Source organism: Astatotilapia calliptera, chromosome 16, assembly GCF_964374335.1.
Source record: "Astatotilapia calliptera chromosome 16, fAstCal68.1, whole genome shotgun sequence".
Taxonomy (NCBI): domain Eukaryota; kingdom Metazoa; phylum Chordata; class Actinopteri; order Cichliformes; family Cichlidae; genus Astatotilapia; species Astatotilapia calliptera.
In genome coordinates this window covers 20210982-20226299 of record NC_137437.1, presented here as the reverse complement: position 1 = coordinate 20226299, position 15318 = coordinate 20210982, and the positions used below count along the sequence as shown (strand labels likewise).

The 15318-nt window shown below is 39.9% G+C and overlaps 1 long non-coding RNA gene across 1 annotated transcript; it reads left to right on the top strand.

Annotated features, from left to right (window-relative positions):
* The first annotated feature begins 3373 nt into the window (after nucleotides 1-3373).
* On the top strand, nucleotides 3374-14479 carry LOC145420941 (uncharacterized). Its single transcript, XR_013902181.1, has 3 exons — nucleotides 3374-3585; nucleotides 13700-13927; nucleotides 14084-14479. It is a non-coding gene; the product is annotated as an uncharacterized LOC145420941 (long non-coding RNA).
* Nucleotides 14480-15318: the final 839 nt, after the last annotated feature.

Sequence of the window (15318 nt, the reverse complement as noted above, 5' to 3'; positions counted from 1 at the left end):
TGGAGCTGCTACTCCTCTAATAGGTACAGAAAAAAGCTACAGAAGGGAGACACGTCCAGGCCACTGCTACAGCAGTAACACTGTGTCCTGATATCACACTTCTGGCCTAAATGGAAGCTCAGCGAGATCTGTGCATGTGTCAAATCCCCTTAACTCTAATGTCAAACCAAGTCTATTGTCATGTCAGACTACCCTTTTTGATGTTGACCTTCAAGGGTGTGCACACAGGGGCCGTTATTGGCATCTGTCTGAGGAAGCCAGAACATGTTCCCTCACTATAAAAACAGTACTGATTACAGTGCTGCTCATTAGCTATAATGGGGATACATGTGGAATTTACAGCATTGTGTAACAAGGTTAAAACAACCTCATGAATTCTAGTATTCACGCAACATTTTTTTCCCCCCTGCAGTACTATTATTCATCATTAAGACAAGTATATCCAACTACACAGCTGAATATATATATAGTAGCAGGGACTAAAGTGGAATAGTAAATGTGGAGGGATAAGTGTGTGTGCATGTTGCCCCTGTTTGTCAATGAAATATTCAAAGACCCCCTATGCGCTCTTTAAATGCAGTTAGAGTACTTTCTGGCAGCAACAGAAACACAAAGTCTTTGTTTCATGACCTCAGTCTGTGTATCCTTTCCCCTCCTTTGAATCAAAGCCCCCACACCATCTTTAGCATTTAGAATTAATTGCACAGTTATCCTCAAATTAATTCCTAACTGTTTTACAACACACAGAGAGAAAAGGGCAAACCAATTATTATTCTGTTTTCACCTTACAGAGGGGGATATTATGCAAATCATCTTCTCTACATGAGAAGGAAAAGGGGCTTTATTTTCCTCAGCAGATGCTACCTAGACAGTCTAGCGTTCTGTGGGGGACAGGAAGTGGGGATGCTGTGAAGATCTGATCGCTCCACCTGGCTTCCTACTGACTCCATATCCAAGCAATAATAGAAAACACACTGATTAATTATTTATTTCAAGATATTGTTTTTTTTTCTGTATCTCATGCTCGACAACTAAGGTTAAAAGGAATGTTCCAAGTGCTGTCTGGAAGTATTTTACAACTTCTGTGCTTAAGAGGTAGAGGTGTTTCTTGATGGAAGACAAAGTCCCTTGGCTAGGCAGCCTTGCAAAAGGTTTTATTTGCTACTTTCCCAGGAAGTGAATACATACTAAGACAGAGCAGCGAGCCTGTGAGCCAGACGTCAAGATGTGGCTGACAGGATAGCCACGAGAAATGCTGGGTTTCAGAGAGGACAGGCGGCATCTCGCCTCCCTGGGCTGCTCTGCACTTCTGACCACAGCGAGTGTTTATTAATCTGAGACCTTGAGACCTCCGAGAAGTTGCTAAATAAAAACTAAAACAGAGACATGCAGCAAATCCAACTTCTTAACAGTCAAGAGCCATAATGCTTTGTGAGCTGATTTAAAACCATCTTCTTCTTCCAAGGTGGTACAAACAAAAGCTTTAATGAGCTGTAATGATGAGCTAAGGTCAAAGCACTTATCATCTTTACAAATCAGGAGAAGATGTGCGCATGGAAATAAGCTCCCATGAGTATCCATCATCACCTCAAAAAACTGCATGCAGTGGCACAGCTCCAGGTGCTCGAGCAAATTGGGCTTCCAATGTGGAATGGCTCAAACGTCGGCTCAATATTCATTACTCTCTCTGACTGTGATCTGCTGCAGTTCTGCGAGCGGGTGTGGGTAATTGTGTACCTCATTGTGCACGTGTTTGGACCAAACTTAATCATGATGTCAGGCTGTTAATAAAAGGTTATTAAAGGAACAAAGATCCAGGTTTTACATATGTTAGGCAGGGGAGGTCTCGGGAACTCCTGTCTCAGAGGTAAACATGGGCCCTCATGACAAATGATGCTCATGCTGAGATCAGATAGTTAACAAGAGATCCCCTTATTAACCAGGTCTGCATAGATAATTGGCACTTGAGCCTCACATTTTGAATCTGGCCTGAGTGGTGTCATTTATCAAGAACCTGAGCATGCTGTCAAGGCTCCATAATAAGCTGCAGTAACTGATGAATCAAGATTAAGCACTAGATTGAGAATGAAGGAGGAGAAAATGGGCTTCAGCCATGTTGCAGGGGGCTTTAGTCTAATATTCATAACATTAAAGTGGTGATATTCCTCACAGAGAGGGATTAATGCAGTTTGGAAATCTGGAGTGGAAAACAGCTTCAGCCCGACTGCAGCATAAAGAGTATCAGCACTGTGCATGGATCTGCAGTACCGATAAAGAATCCTCATATATTGTCATACAATAATGTCGCTATATTTTCTCTAGAAATTTCTTTTTTATGAGAAAATGTGTTGTCACATCAGGTTCCATGAAGATTTCCTGCTCTGCAAATTATTTTCTTTATACATATTTTACTATATAAATATAGTATGTTGGAGTTATATCTAAATTGTGCATTAATTATCCACCAATGTATTCCACAATTATCAATTCAAAGTGAAGCCATTGCTTGACTCTGCATCCCCGTGTCTGGAGCTGCTATGCTACTCTGTTACATGCGCTGCACACAAGCGATGACAGTATCTTAAACAAAGGCAGCTCTGTTGGAGAAACCATGTGATGAAACCATTTCTATTAACCCAGATTAACCCAAGCACCTTTTTCTGGATTATATTCTTGAGAAAATAACAATAACAATAATATATCAAGTACTCATGTTACTCATGTTTCACAACATATCTGGGGGTGCTATGCTGCTATTAACCAAAAAACAAAATTTTAAAATTGTTTAATATATATAATATTTATGACCCAAATGAGACGGTACTAGATCTAGCTGTTGCCTTAGTTTAAATAAATACTAAGTATCTCATTTTGAGCGAACCGTATTCGTCACACAATATCATTTTCATCAGCTAAACAACACAGGAGCTCGTTATGGCTATTACACCTGCACAAGTATATGAAGCATAATCATAGCATAACAATCTAGCCCTTCCCTATCATACCTTTTTAATGTGGTTATGACTGTGTGTCTGAGTGCACGTGTGTCTTACTGTTTATCTCACTGGTATATAAGTGCAGATAATTACAGATGATGGGCTGGTGATCAGCTGCAGGTATGGGAGCCACCTCAGGCCTTGCCCAGCCTTGCACCTCCACCACTCCCCTGTTCTGTCGGGCATGTTTGGCAGCGTCTTCTTTCCCTAAGTCTCCAGCTGTCCAGTGGGGTGCGCCAAGTCACAGCAGGAGTGCCTGCCTCTCCATCTATGGCCCATCTCTTTCTAGAAGTGTGAGGTGTGTGTATGTGTGTGTGTGTGTGTTTTTTAGGGGGGGTGGAGGGGGTCCTTGCTGTACTCGCATTACTCACTAGCAGACGGAGCATGCTGCCAGCACCCAGCATGTCCGCCCACACGCCCCTGCCCTGCCGGTTAGACCTCACGGTTGGAGGAGATGATGGAGAGAATCTGGGATCCTGGAGGGGGGTGGTGGATCCAAAGGAATCTGAGAGACAGAGAAAGACAGACAGAAGCCCAGAAGCTTACCTTCATCCCACAGGCCGATCCTCGGACAGCCCGACCTTAAATGGTAGTCTGAATCTCTCCTTGTTGGGTTTCTTTGCGAGGGAGCAAAAGGGGTGTGAAATGACAGCTGACTTACTTGGTTCTGTATGATCACTTTCACGTATTTCTGTGCTACTGAGTCTACAGGCATCTTTCTTAGCACAAAAACTGTAAGATGGTATTCATGCTGAGAATGCATTTCTAATGAATTATTATTAGGAATACCATTAACACAGTGTAATCTTTTCATAGTTATTTATGGAGAAGATTTACCAAACGAGCAAAGTTTGAGAAGCACCACGTTCTGCTACATGTCTTGTCTGAGCGAGCCCTAACTTACAAAGCAAAGAGGACCACATTTTACATCCACGTTTTCAGTTAGACAGCAAGTCGCGTGTTAAGAAACCTGACTGATGTTAAACTGTAGCAGAATATTTGTAACAACTGGCTGGAAACAATTAAAAAAAAGTGTTTCGCATTATATTAATCATTAGCCCTGGGCAAAATTTTCAACAATAAATCCTCATCCAAATATAAATAAGTAGAACTCATTATAACCAGCTGGTATTACTTTCATGTGCCCACAGGGGGCTCTAGTGTACCACAGATTTTACTGCTCAGAATCTGTTAAGTGCAGCTCAGAGACCAAGGCAGTGATTGTGTTAAGGGTAGACCTTTTGAACTGCTACGCTATACAATCGATACAAGCATTAACCAAGCTTATGCACAAACCAGAATATTAGCATGCTGTAACAGTGCAAATTAAATCCAAAATGGGGTAAACAATAGTTAAAACAGAAAAAAAATAATCATAATGTAATATCATGCAATGTCAAAGAGGTGCAAAAAACTGAAATTTCTGAGTAGATACATATCTTTCCCCCGATCTTTTATATATAAATATATATATAGCTGTGTGTGTGCATGTGTGCGTGCATGTGTGTGCGTATGAAATTCCAAGGAGGTGAACAGTACTTGATGAGCTAGCTCTGGAGACCTCTGAATTTTAATGATGTTGGAGATGATATTGTGTGTCCTTCAGCTTGTTATACTGACACAAGCACTCCATAAATCATCATACCTAGCTATCGTAAAATCAATACCAAACTGCTACCTCAGCGCTAACCCGTAATAAGTTTTTCAGCCATCTAACAGCTTAAACTTTGCTGTAATGCCGTTCGACCTATAGGTTAAGATCAGAGCATGCTTAATTTGTTTTGTAATAGAGACTTTCTAATCCTTAATGAAGCGCCTATTAGGGAGGCTTTTGTTGGCACATTGGTGATCAGTTGGTGGAACAGCCACTGCAATTAAGTTTGAATCTTTGTCCTGGAGCAAAAAAAAAAAAAAGAAAAGAAAAGAAAAAAAGGAAAATAAAAAAGTGGGTGAAAAAAAAAGGAAAGCTTGAGCGGTCAATAAATGTTAATCCAGTCAGAACTCGTCTGTGCCTTTGAACAGGACTCACGCTGGGTTTTTTTCACATGCACTTGTTTCATCCTTTCCTAAGAGAGGCCATCCCTTAAGGATACTGCCACTGATCCTGAGACCAGACTACCACTCACTAATAAGAGCCCATGTGTAAGCAATATTGTCCACATTAAACACATTATTAGTGAGCTTTGTGTAAGACATAAGCCATAAATACATTCACTGAAATAAACCCAAGACCATAGTTCTTTATGGGAAAGGAGGACTAATGGGGCTGTCATTAGGTTAACAATAATAAAGTTAAAATAAATGTTTTATGGCACAACTTAGGAATTCATTGCTACTTTTATTTTTGCCTGGAACTGAAATTATCGTCACATGTTTCATCCAAAAGCCAAACAAAATGCAAATAAGTGGAGAAATCACAAAATGACAAGCCTCATGTAGCCTTCAGGGGTTGTTTTTCTTTTTTTTCAGAATGATAGCTATAACTGGGGCGGCATTTCTGAGACACACAACATATGTAAAAACCTTTGCACAAGAGAGAAGCCATTGCCACAATTTCTGAAGCGTAAACAGCTTATGAAAGTCAAATGGATATGTGGCATAATCTGACACGGTGAGTCGCCGCTTCAAAAACATCCCTAACAAACCACGAATCCAGACAACAGCGACCATGGTTGCATGTTTTTAAATGCTCCACAGGTGATCGAGTTATAATATCAGCCACCTGAAAGTCAACAAAATTAGCCAGGTATGTAACTAATGAAAGAGGATTAGAAACCCCAAAAAACAAAAAAACTAAATATATTTTTCACGACTGAACTTTCTCTTCATTCTCCAGTGGATATCGTATTTAAAGGCTAACAAGGGTCACCGTACGAAAATCTCAAGTCAGAAAGAAAAGTGACCTGACACCAATATCAGCTCATGACTCGTGTTTTGGGGTTTTTTTTTTTTTTTGTTTTTTTAACTTTTGGCAAGGGGAACACCAGCATGCCTGTGGTTTTTTAGGAACACTGAATTTGGCTGTGATTTACACACAGTAAGAGGTGGTAACCAATTGTTAGAGGGCTTTCTGGCTGACCCTGAAACATCTGTGTTCAGGGTCTGTTGCTTGTTACACAACAGATAAGACAGCAGTTAAAAGTATTTTCCTTAAATGGCAGCAAGAAATAATATGATTTTTAATGTCATTTTCAGTGAAGCTGACACATGTTAACATTATTTTAAAAAATAGAGAAAAAGTCTTTATGAAAAGCTCTACATACACACATATACTGAAGCGACTACATCATGCTGTCTGCTGTCTTGTCAAAAATAATTTTTCAAAGATTAATAATTGCTGGTAAATCTTTATGCCTGAAGGTGAATTTCCCCGTTCTTTGACGCTAACACTTTTTCTGATGCTAATGATATAAATCTCTCAGCCAGGACTGCCACAGTGAGTTTCCAGGCTTAAAGCACAGCTGTGTGTAACAAATGATTTTTGTTGTTTTGTATAGGGAATAGTGTACACTTATTTTCCAGTTTAAAATGATGGACTGATGTGATTGGACTATTTTTAGCCACTATCCTCAAACTCAGTTTAAGGATAAAAAAAAAACCAACTAAATATAAATCTGTAATTTATTTTAAAAAGGGTTCAGAGTTTTTTAATTAGCACTCTTTATAGGAAATTGTTATTAATAATATTTTTGTTTATTTCTTATATCTGTGGTTGTGCTTTCCCCGCTTTCTCCCCATTAATTCGCTTTTTTCAAACAGCTTATTTTTCCATAAGAGTTTACCATTTCAACCAAGATTAAATTAAAGATTTCCAATATTTGTGAAATTATTTCAATATAGTGGTTTACTGTGACAATGTGTTTAATTCAGCTTGCAAATGTGGATCTTAAAAAACATAGTTTATGTTTTAATTTGATGGCAGCTTTTCTTTTCTTTTCTTTTGAATTTTGATATTTACACACAATTTTTACCTTGAGGTAAATTTCCACTTTAAGAAAAGACAGTCGCTATATCCACTTATAGGGAAGGCGTAAATTAAAATTCAAGCACGTATGTAGCACTAAAATGCCCTCAAAATGTTTGTTTTTAAAAAAAAAATCAATAGTGAACAGCACACCATGCAGCTAGGTGCAGTTTATAATTCTGCAACATCCTCAGTTGCTCATGGAAATGGACCAAGCATCGTGAGCTTACGAAGATGTCGACATGGCGACTTTGCAGTCTTTTATTTGAATATTGGGGCAAATTGGAGTAGCCTGGTATCTTGCGTGTCTGTCAGCGGCCTCCCATGTGGCTCTGATGGGGCTGTTAGGGACTGGCAAGGCCAAAACAGGGCAGAGAGTGAGGGGGAGAGCAGGATTTACACTTAAGGCCAGAGCTGGGATCCGTCAGTGTGGGCGGATCGGGTCATCTTCAGCATGACCTGCCACCTCTGATGGAGCTCTGAAAAGTGCAATGTGACCCTGCTGCTGAGCAGCCATCTCTCACTGTCACAAGCCTGCGTCATCTGAAGAGAGAGCTTTTACTTTAATTTGGTAATGATCCTTTATTTTTTGGTGTGTGATTGTGTAACTTGTAAATCATGAGCTTTTGTACAATGTTGTGCAAGAAGTAAAACATGAGATCGCGATGATATCTCTAAGCTACAGCAAATGAAAACAAATATCTGTGCAAAAACCATATACAAGCAATGCCTTTTAATTAAATCCACACAGTAGCAGCCGTCGCTTCAGAAAACACAGATGTAGTTTTTCACAATTGTATGATCTGCCAAAAAGTCCAGCCTCGCCCTTTGTTGAGCATCACCAGAGGAAGAAACACGGATAATAAAGGTCTCTTTATGATGAGGCTCCTGCGTGCAGAGCCACAAAAAAAAACTTAAGAAAAAATATCTATCAAGAGGTGGGAATTACTTTGCCCTGTGCTGGGGTGGGAAAATGAAGCAGGCATTTCTGAGCTCGCTGGCAACATAACCTTCAGAAACATCCTATTTTTCATTAGAGTTGTGTCAGACAGCTATGCCTTTAATAACATTCATCCCCGTACCAAGGAGAGGATAACTCAAGCTTTAGGCACATAATGAATGGGAGAATGGGCCCTGGCGCTGTTAAGAACAGGAGGGCTTGCCAAACAGGCAGAGCTGCACTGCTGCACTCGTGGCAAGCCTTTCACAGCACGGCATCCTCCTGTATTAACGCCATGCAAATGAACAGTCAGATGCTTCCTGAGGTGGCTCTCTAATGTGGCCCTGTTAATTACTGTCATTAGAGCCGAGGTTAGAAGAAAGGACTAACAAGCCAACTTCCTCATGATCTGTGCATTTGAAAGTCATCTTCGGAGATAAAAATACGTCACAACCCTCTAGTAAGAAAATTGCAAATTGCTAAATTTGCTGACAGAGTGCGAAAAATTTCTGCTGACGCCGAGCAGCCTGCCGGTGATGGATGCATTCTTGACAGAGTCTTGGTGTTTAGACTTAAGAAATAATGAGTATCAATGTCCCAGCCGCGGAATATGCAAAGATGAAAGAGCGCTGTGTGGGTTTAATTAAGGGAAACAGAGGCAGGGTCTGCTTTCAAACAGAGTGACCCAACATGATCAGATTCTTATTGCTGTCATTTTGTGCTGAAATATGGCCAGGAAGGTACAGGCAGCGCTTTAAAAACTCCAACGTAATGTCATAGCAAGTCAGTCCAATACTATTAATGTAGTGCAAATGAAGCCCAGGGATATTTCAGTGCAGCACAACTTGGTTTCAGAAACACAGGTTAATGTGTTCAACATAACATCTGAATAAGGCGAGCGCCAGGCTCTCTGAATAAGGGCGGTTTTGTTTTAAGAACCGTTGAATTGGTTTTCACTGCATCATTACAACCGCAGGGGGTGTGGGCACTCATTGTTTCCACAGTCAAGTAAAGTATTTTGTTTTACAAATGCCTTCCAGCAATTCACACTCCCTACATCGGGTGGGAGGGAAAAAAATGTTTCTCATACTTCAGAGAGCAAACCAAAATATCCTCTATTATGTCTGTGATGCATCAAATCCCTGGTGTGGCCTTGAATTTAGTTTCTCCCCCCAAAACTGGAGGGTGACACGGTCAATATATTCAACACTCAAGGCCACTTCCAGGCTAATATAGAGGACTTTACTCTTCTCCTTCTTTGTTTTACTTTCTCGCTCTCATTCGCTCTTCTGTTTTTCAAACGTCTGCGCTGTTGAGGACAAATCAAAGGCTCTATTTTACTAATGTAACACTGAGCAGACTGTGAGGTGGATGTGGGGATAATGAGGGACTGCGGAGATGTGAAACAGGCAGGCTGAAATGGATAATTAGGACAGAAAGTTTCTGCAATGCCAATGACACTCTACAGGATATAGGATCATTAAGTTCTATATAAAATCACTGTACGGTGTATCTATATAAAATTGCTCGTCATAGTCATCCTTTTTATTACAACTTTTCATTTCATTGCAACCAGGCTCTGTTTAACTTAAGGTGCAGCCCTTACCTCTGTTTTAGAAAAATGTCAGAATGTAGGCACTTTAACTATCTTTATAACTACCTGTGAATATATTTAGCATAATTTCTGCTTTGACCTCCTGGACAAATACAAGGCTGCTTTTCATCCTTTTTTTTTTGGCACACCTGCCCGGTCTTAGTTATTTTGCAAAGCCATTAGTCTTGTTTTGAAATGTAAGTACAGGATGAAAGTTTTGCAGCGCTTGAATTTCAGGACATGCGGATGAAAAGGACATCCTCGCAGGTCCTGCAGTGCTCGTAATATGATATGAGGGTTTGGTGCAGGCAAACTGGATAATAAGCTGCAATAGCTTGTTAAAAGGTGTTTGAGGGAGATATCATATGTTGCTCTATTATGATTAGATTTCTCCTTGACAATATGAAAAGATCAAATCAATATCTACTGAAATTTTGATGATCCACAAGTCACTCCCACCTCCCCATTCCCCCCCAGTCCCTCCTTCCCCAGGCTCTATTGAGAGAACATGATCTGACATCACCACAGTAGCATCAGGCTTTTCTCTGCCACTGTGAAAATATGTAACTTCGATTAGCGCGATGCTTAACAAAATGACCCCCGTTTTGGGTTTGCTCCCAAATCTTGCTGTCTGGGTACTGATGACAGGACCAATTGTGTTCCTCTTTAAAGCAATTCAATTAGGAGTCATTAGTCCTCTGAGTGATTACCAGTGGCCTATCGATAGCAGGAAGGACACACTAATTAAAGGGCATTTAAATGTTTCTCGGTGTAGAGTAATGGGGAGAAACATAGCATTTAAAATGCAGTTTGTAGGAAAATATCCTTGCACAGCAAATGACCGACATAACATGTTCACTTTGCTCTCTGCAAATTCCCTTTATAGACACATATATGGTAATGGATCCCGTGGGAATACTAAAATGTGGTAATACAGCAGTCACCAAGAAGCTACTAGCCCTGCTGAAAAGCAGGTAAACATTCAGATGTGTGCTCATCCACTTTGGAAAAAAATTAAAATGACAGATAAATAGCAAACTGATGTAAAATGATGGCAGGTATTTATAGTGCATATGCCAAACTGAATATTCCTCTGCGAGGGAGGGGTGGATTATCTTTCATTTTTAATTGACTGTCAGTGCTGTGCATCTTTGAATTCATTGTATCAAAGATGGATAGGTACTTTCACTGCCTATCATGAAGTTAATTCCATTCTGAGATGAATTGGAGTGATAACGCTGAAGAAAGGTGACTTACTCGAAATCAGCTTCCCTTTTTCATAATACGCTGCTTTTATTCTTGTGGTTTTACAGGATGTGCTCTGAAAATCATCTGAAATTAAAACAGAGACAATCTGTGTATTAACAAGACGAATACAGAAATGTCTGCCTTTTAAATGCACTCTCAAAACTAGCTCATTGTACTCTGAGTGTCATTAAACAAATTAAGTGCTTCAGCATTGGCACAGGTCGCAGAATCATGCTTAATATACACATGCATTTCCATAGACTCATCAACTACAAAATAAGGACACTGCAGCTCCACAGTGTTGAGAGGACTGCTTTGTGTTAACATAGCGAGAAAGATATTGATTAAAGTATGATAAGAAAAAGCTCCAGTCCCAGGGCAGAGTCTCCACAGTTATGATTAAATAGGGTGCACAGAGATAGGACCTATATCTCACACACAAGCCAACCTTGTGCATCTATATACAGCATATGAGCTAATCCTAAAAATAGCTGTTTTCACATTAAAGAAAATAGCGTCTATTATAGCACCTTACTTTGGGTTCAACTTTGGGTCGTAACTTGTCTGTGGAATAAGACAACAACTGAAATGATGAAATCCAAACCCTTGAAAAGGTTTCTAAAAAGTTAGTATACTAACATACTACTCTGACATTTAAAATAACTGTTAATAAACTAGTGTTGTGTTACAGATTGTGAGCATCTGCATAATCATTAGCAACAGAGAGAAGAATTTCCAGGCATATTAAAGACTGCAGCAAAAGCATCACTCTGCTGTTCGGTTTCTGAAATGACCTCAATTCACAAAAATGTTTATGTTACCAAACTTTTCATTTAGTAGAGCTTGTATATGATCATTTATCTCAGACTGACATCTAATATTATATTACATATTTTGGAATGATATTTTCAGAGACCTATAAATGCCATCAGTACGATCTTCCTAAACGTTTGCATACATGCATATTTGTTGTGCTGAAATGGTTGAGGCTCAGCTTCATAATCAAAATATAATTATGTTCTACTATTATGTACAACACACCAATATACATCTAACACTGGTGTATAAAATCTTAAATTGAAGCAAAGAGTTTTAATAAATAAATATGAAAGTTTGGTTATTGTGATCTGATCAAGCCAACAAAGGTTGTGTCACCGCCTAAGAATAAACTCTTATAAGCTACTGCATGAGAACTGATACTGTATGTAAAACTCACACCAGTATGGTCCATCAAGTATCATCATACTGAATCTCCTGCAAAATCTTTTGCAGAGGATTAAAATATATTAAAATGTACCTGTAATTTGCACAAACTAATGACAGCAGGTGTGCTAAAAGAAACCGTTTGAAGTAAAAATGAAAAATAGCAACTAGAAACTCATGCTACCTGAAATACTTTGTTCAATCCTGGCAGGTTTGGGCTTTATATAGTGATGTGTATACTTTGCTACACAAGCCCTGATCTGTCATGCTGCTCAGTCCCTTTTATATTCTTCCCTGTTTTGGTGGGGATTACAGGAAAAACGGGGAAGAATTTAAGTGCTTTACTATGGATTTGGTCGACACTTTACATAATATCTCGAATCTGCAACCTGAATACAGCAAACAGTCTTCAACTACCAATGAGCAATGGAGAGAACAAGGTATAGTTTCCAGATTTCCTTTGTAATAACATAAAGCCTTGTTGTTATTTTGTGTAAAACATATTACTTATATCACTATAACATGAAAAAATGCATCCTAACTGCATTCCCTGGATTTAGCTACACAGCTGAAATAACTGTGAAAAATGTCCCCTTGGTCTGACTTTTATTCCTCACCTTATTCCCAATGTCATTCATTTGCCACTGAAGGTAACAAGCCTTTTCCACTCGGTGCTCTGTAACGGCAGACCTTTAATAGCCATTTCCCGGTGTGGCGAGGGGAGAGAGGGGGAACATGTTTATTTGTGTGTCTGCACATGCTTCTCCAGCGATTCTCTCTGCTCCACTCACCCAGCTGCTGGCTGGAGGAGTGATTCATGGGCCTGACAGATGCCTGGTGCAGCTGGATCTGTCCTTGATCATCCCAAAAGCCTGGACAGCACTGTCATTCACCATTGCCCAAATTATCTCTGTATTGACTGCAGAACCCTCTGTGACAGCACTGTAATGGCTAATTACCCAGGATGCTTTGGGTACTTTTAAACCCCAGAGTGTTCTCTTGCTGTCTTGCCATGCTGCTGCTAGCTTATCCTGTCGTTGTGAGGGCCACTGTTTTCTCTAACCCCACCTGAGCACCACAGCCCGAGGATCCCAATGCAAAATGCCAAGAGAAACGAAGAAATAATATCCTCTTTTCCCTAATATATGATATCAAAGTAACAGCAGTGTCAGTGAGAGACACGCACGCAGAGTTTCACAGAGGGAACAGAACATACAGTACTGTTTATGGTTTGTCTATTTCTCTATCCTTCTCTGCATGTCAGGGGAATTGCATTGTGAAACACACACAGTTAATTATCAAAATCTGTCTCAAGATGTTAGAAAAATTGCCTAGCTCTTCCTCAGCATGTAAATACCGAAAAAGATAAACATGAATAATTGCCAGAAGTTTTCATTACCAAGAAGTCGGCATACTAATCTACAATTCTAAACCCGCAATGTTACTTCAGACTTTGACTTGCACTTCAGGAGGAAGCTGACAGAGAGAAGTGAAAGGAAATGAATGGAGAGACAGAAAGAGAGAAGGAGAAGGTGAGGGAATAGAGGGTACAAAATCCCATCCTGACTGTTAGAGAAGATGATGAGGTCCCCTGAGAATGGACAGAGTAGAGAGGGAGCAGCTTTTCCTCACAAAGATTCTAGTAATTTGCCACATCCTGTCCGCACACCAGGCATGGAAGCCACTCTGTCCTTAATTACCAGGATAACAAACCCATCCCCTCCCTGCTCCTCATTGTCCTGTTCTCCTCACAGTACCCCCACTCCTTGGGCAACGCCATCACTTCCCAGGCTTCCTACGCTCTTCCTTCCAATCAGTATAAATGAATGGCCTTTGCTGCTGTTTGCCATGAGTGGATGGATGGACACCAAATAAAGTGACAAAAGCTGAAGGAACGACTGTCTGAGTTAGCAGCTCTGTGCTTGACTGGCAGACATTATAGTCACAGAAAGGCCTCACCGGGATAAAGGAGCAGTTTACAGGTAAATCATCCTAATAAACTGTCAATAATACTAAATCATTCCTTACATCATCACAGCAATATTTTTGCAACACTAAATCTATGCTCTCTTGCTTCAAGTGTCCAGAAATTATATTTAATAAACATTCAAATCTTTACTGTATGACACTGCAAACAGCGCAGCTTGTAAGGACATCACCGTCAGGAAACGACCAGCACATAGAGGCCGTGGCCTCTCCGTCTAGCCGTCGTCTGTCACCTCCAAGATGGCGCCGTGTCTGCTTCGGCTTTATTTGCATTGGCATTTTGCATACGTATGCGTTGCTGCATGAATCCTGCACTGTAAAAAAAAATCGTGATATAAAAGTATTTTACTGTCTATTTCACAGTTTTGTACTCTTCTTCTAGAATATCATTAAATTCACATATATAGACAGTGATTTTACATTTCAAATGTAAATTAACGTAAAATCACTGTAAATGTAATACAACATAATTTTCATGTTTTTTAAATGTATCTGTCTGTACATATGCTTATTTAGATTGTTAAAATACATTCACAAATGCATCATAATTTCACAAATATTTGTCCGTTATTTGAAAGATTGAACTTGAACTATTATTGTTATTCAGGGCAATCGTGGCTCAAGAGTTGGCAGTTCGCCTTGTAATCAGAAGGTTGCCGGTTTGAGCCCCGGCTTGGACACTCTCGGTCGTTGTGTCCTTGGGCAAGACACTTCACCTACCACCTACTGGTGACGGCCAAAGGGGAATTATAACATGGAATTGTAAAGCGCTTTGAGGGTCTCATAAAGCGCTATATGAATGCAATCCATTATTATTTAAGTTAACTGTGTATTTCTGTACATTTAAGTATTATTATTCATATTGCTGCATTCATTGACCTTTTTAATAGGTAATTTCATTGTTTAATCACATTAAATTGTTCCTAATTTAATGTTTAAAAGCACTTGAAAAAGGCAAAATCCCATGTAAGATTAGGGCAACAAACTGCATTGTCATTACTGAAAATAACCGTATTTTCATGGGAAAGTTGTTTTCTGTTATTTTCTGGTATTATTTTGTTGCCCCAGCTGCCGGAATATTACTGTTTGTTTAGGGTTTTTTTTTTTTACGGTGTGACTATGCAGCATCAAAACAAAGGGGGAGAACCAGGCGTGACACTACAGTCCTGCCTTGCTACATACAGATACATTCAGCTCAGAGGGAATGACAAGGCTGTATTAGTGCAGTGTTTGTACGCCTTTTCAGTGAACAGGCAGTGGGAGGGTCTGATATTCCTAGGGGTGAAGGGGTTAGAGGGGTGTGTGTGTCTGTGTTACCAGTCACCTGCTGCTAAATCCTATTAGCAAGGCCTGGGGGTTAAACCAACCATCACCATTAAAGGCCTGT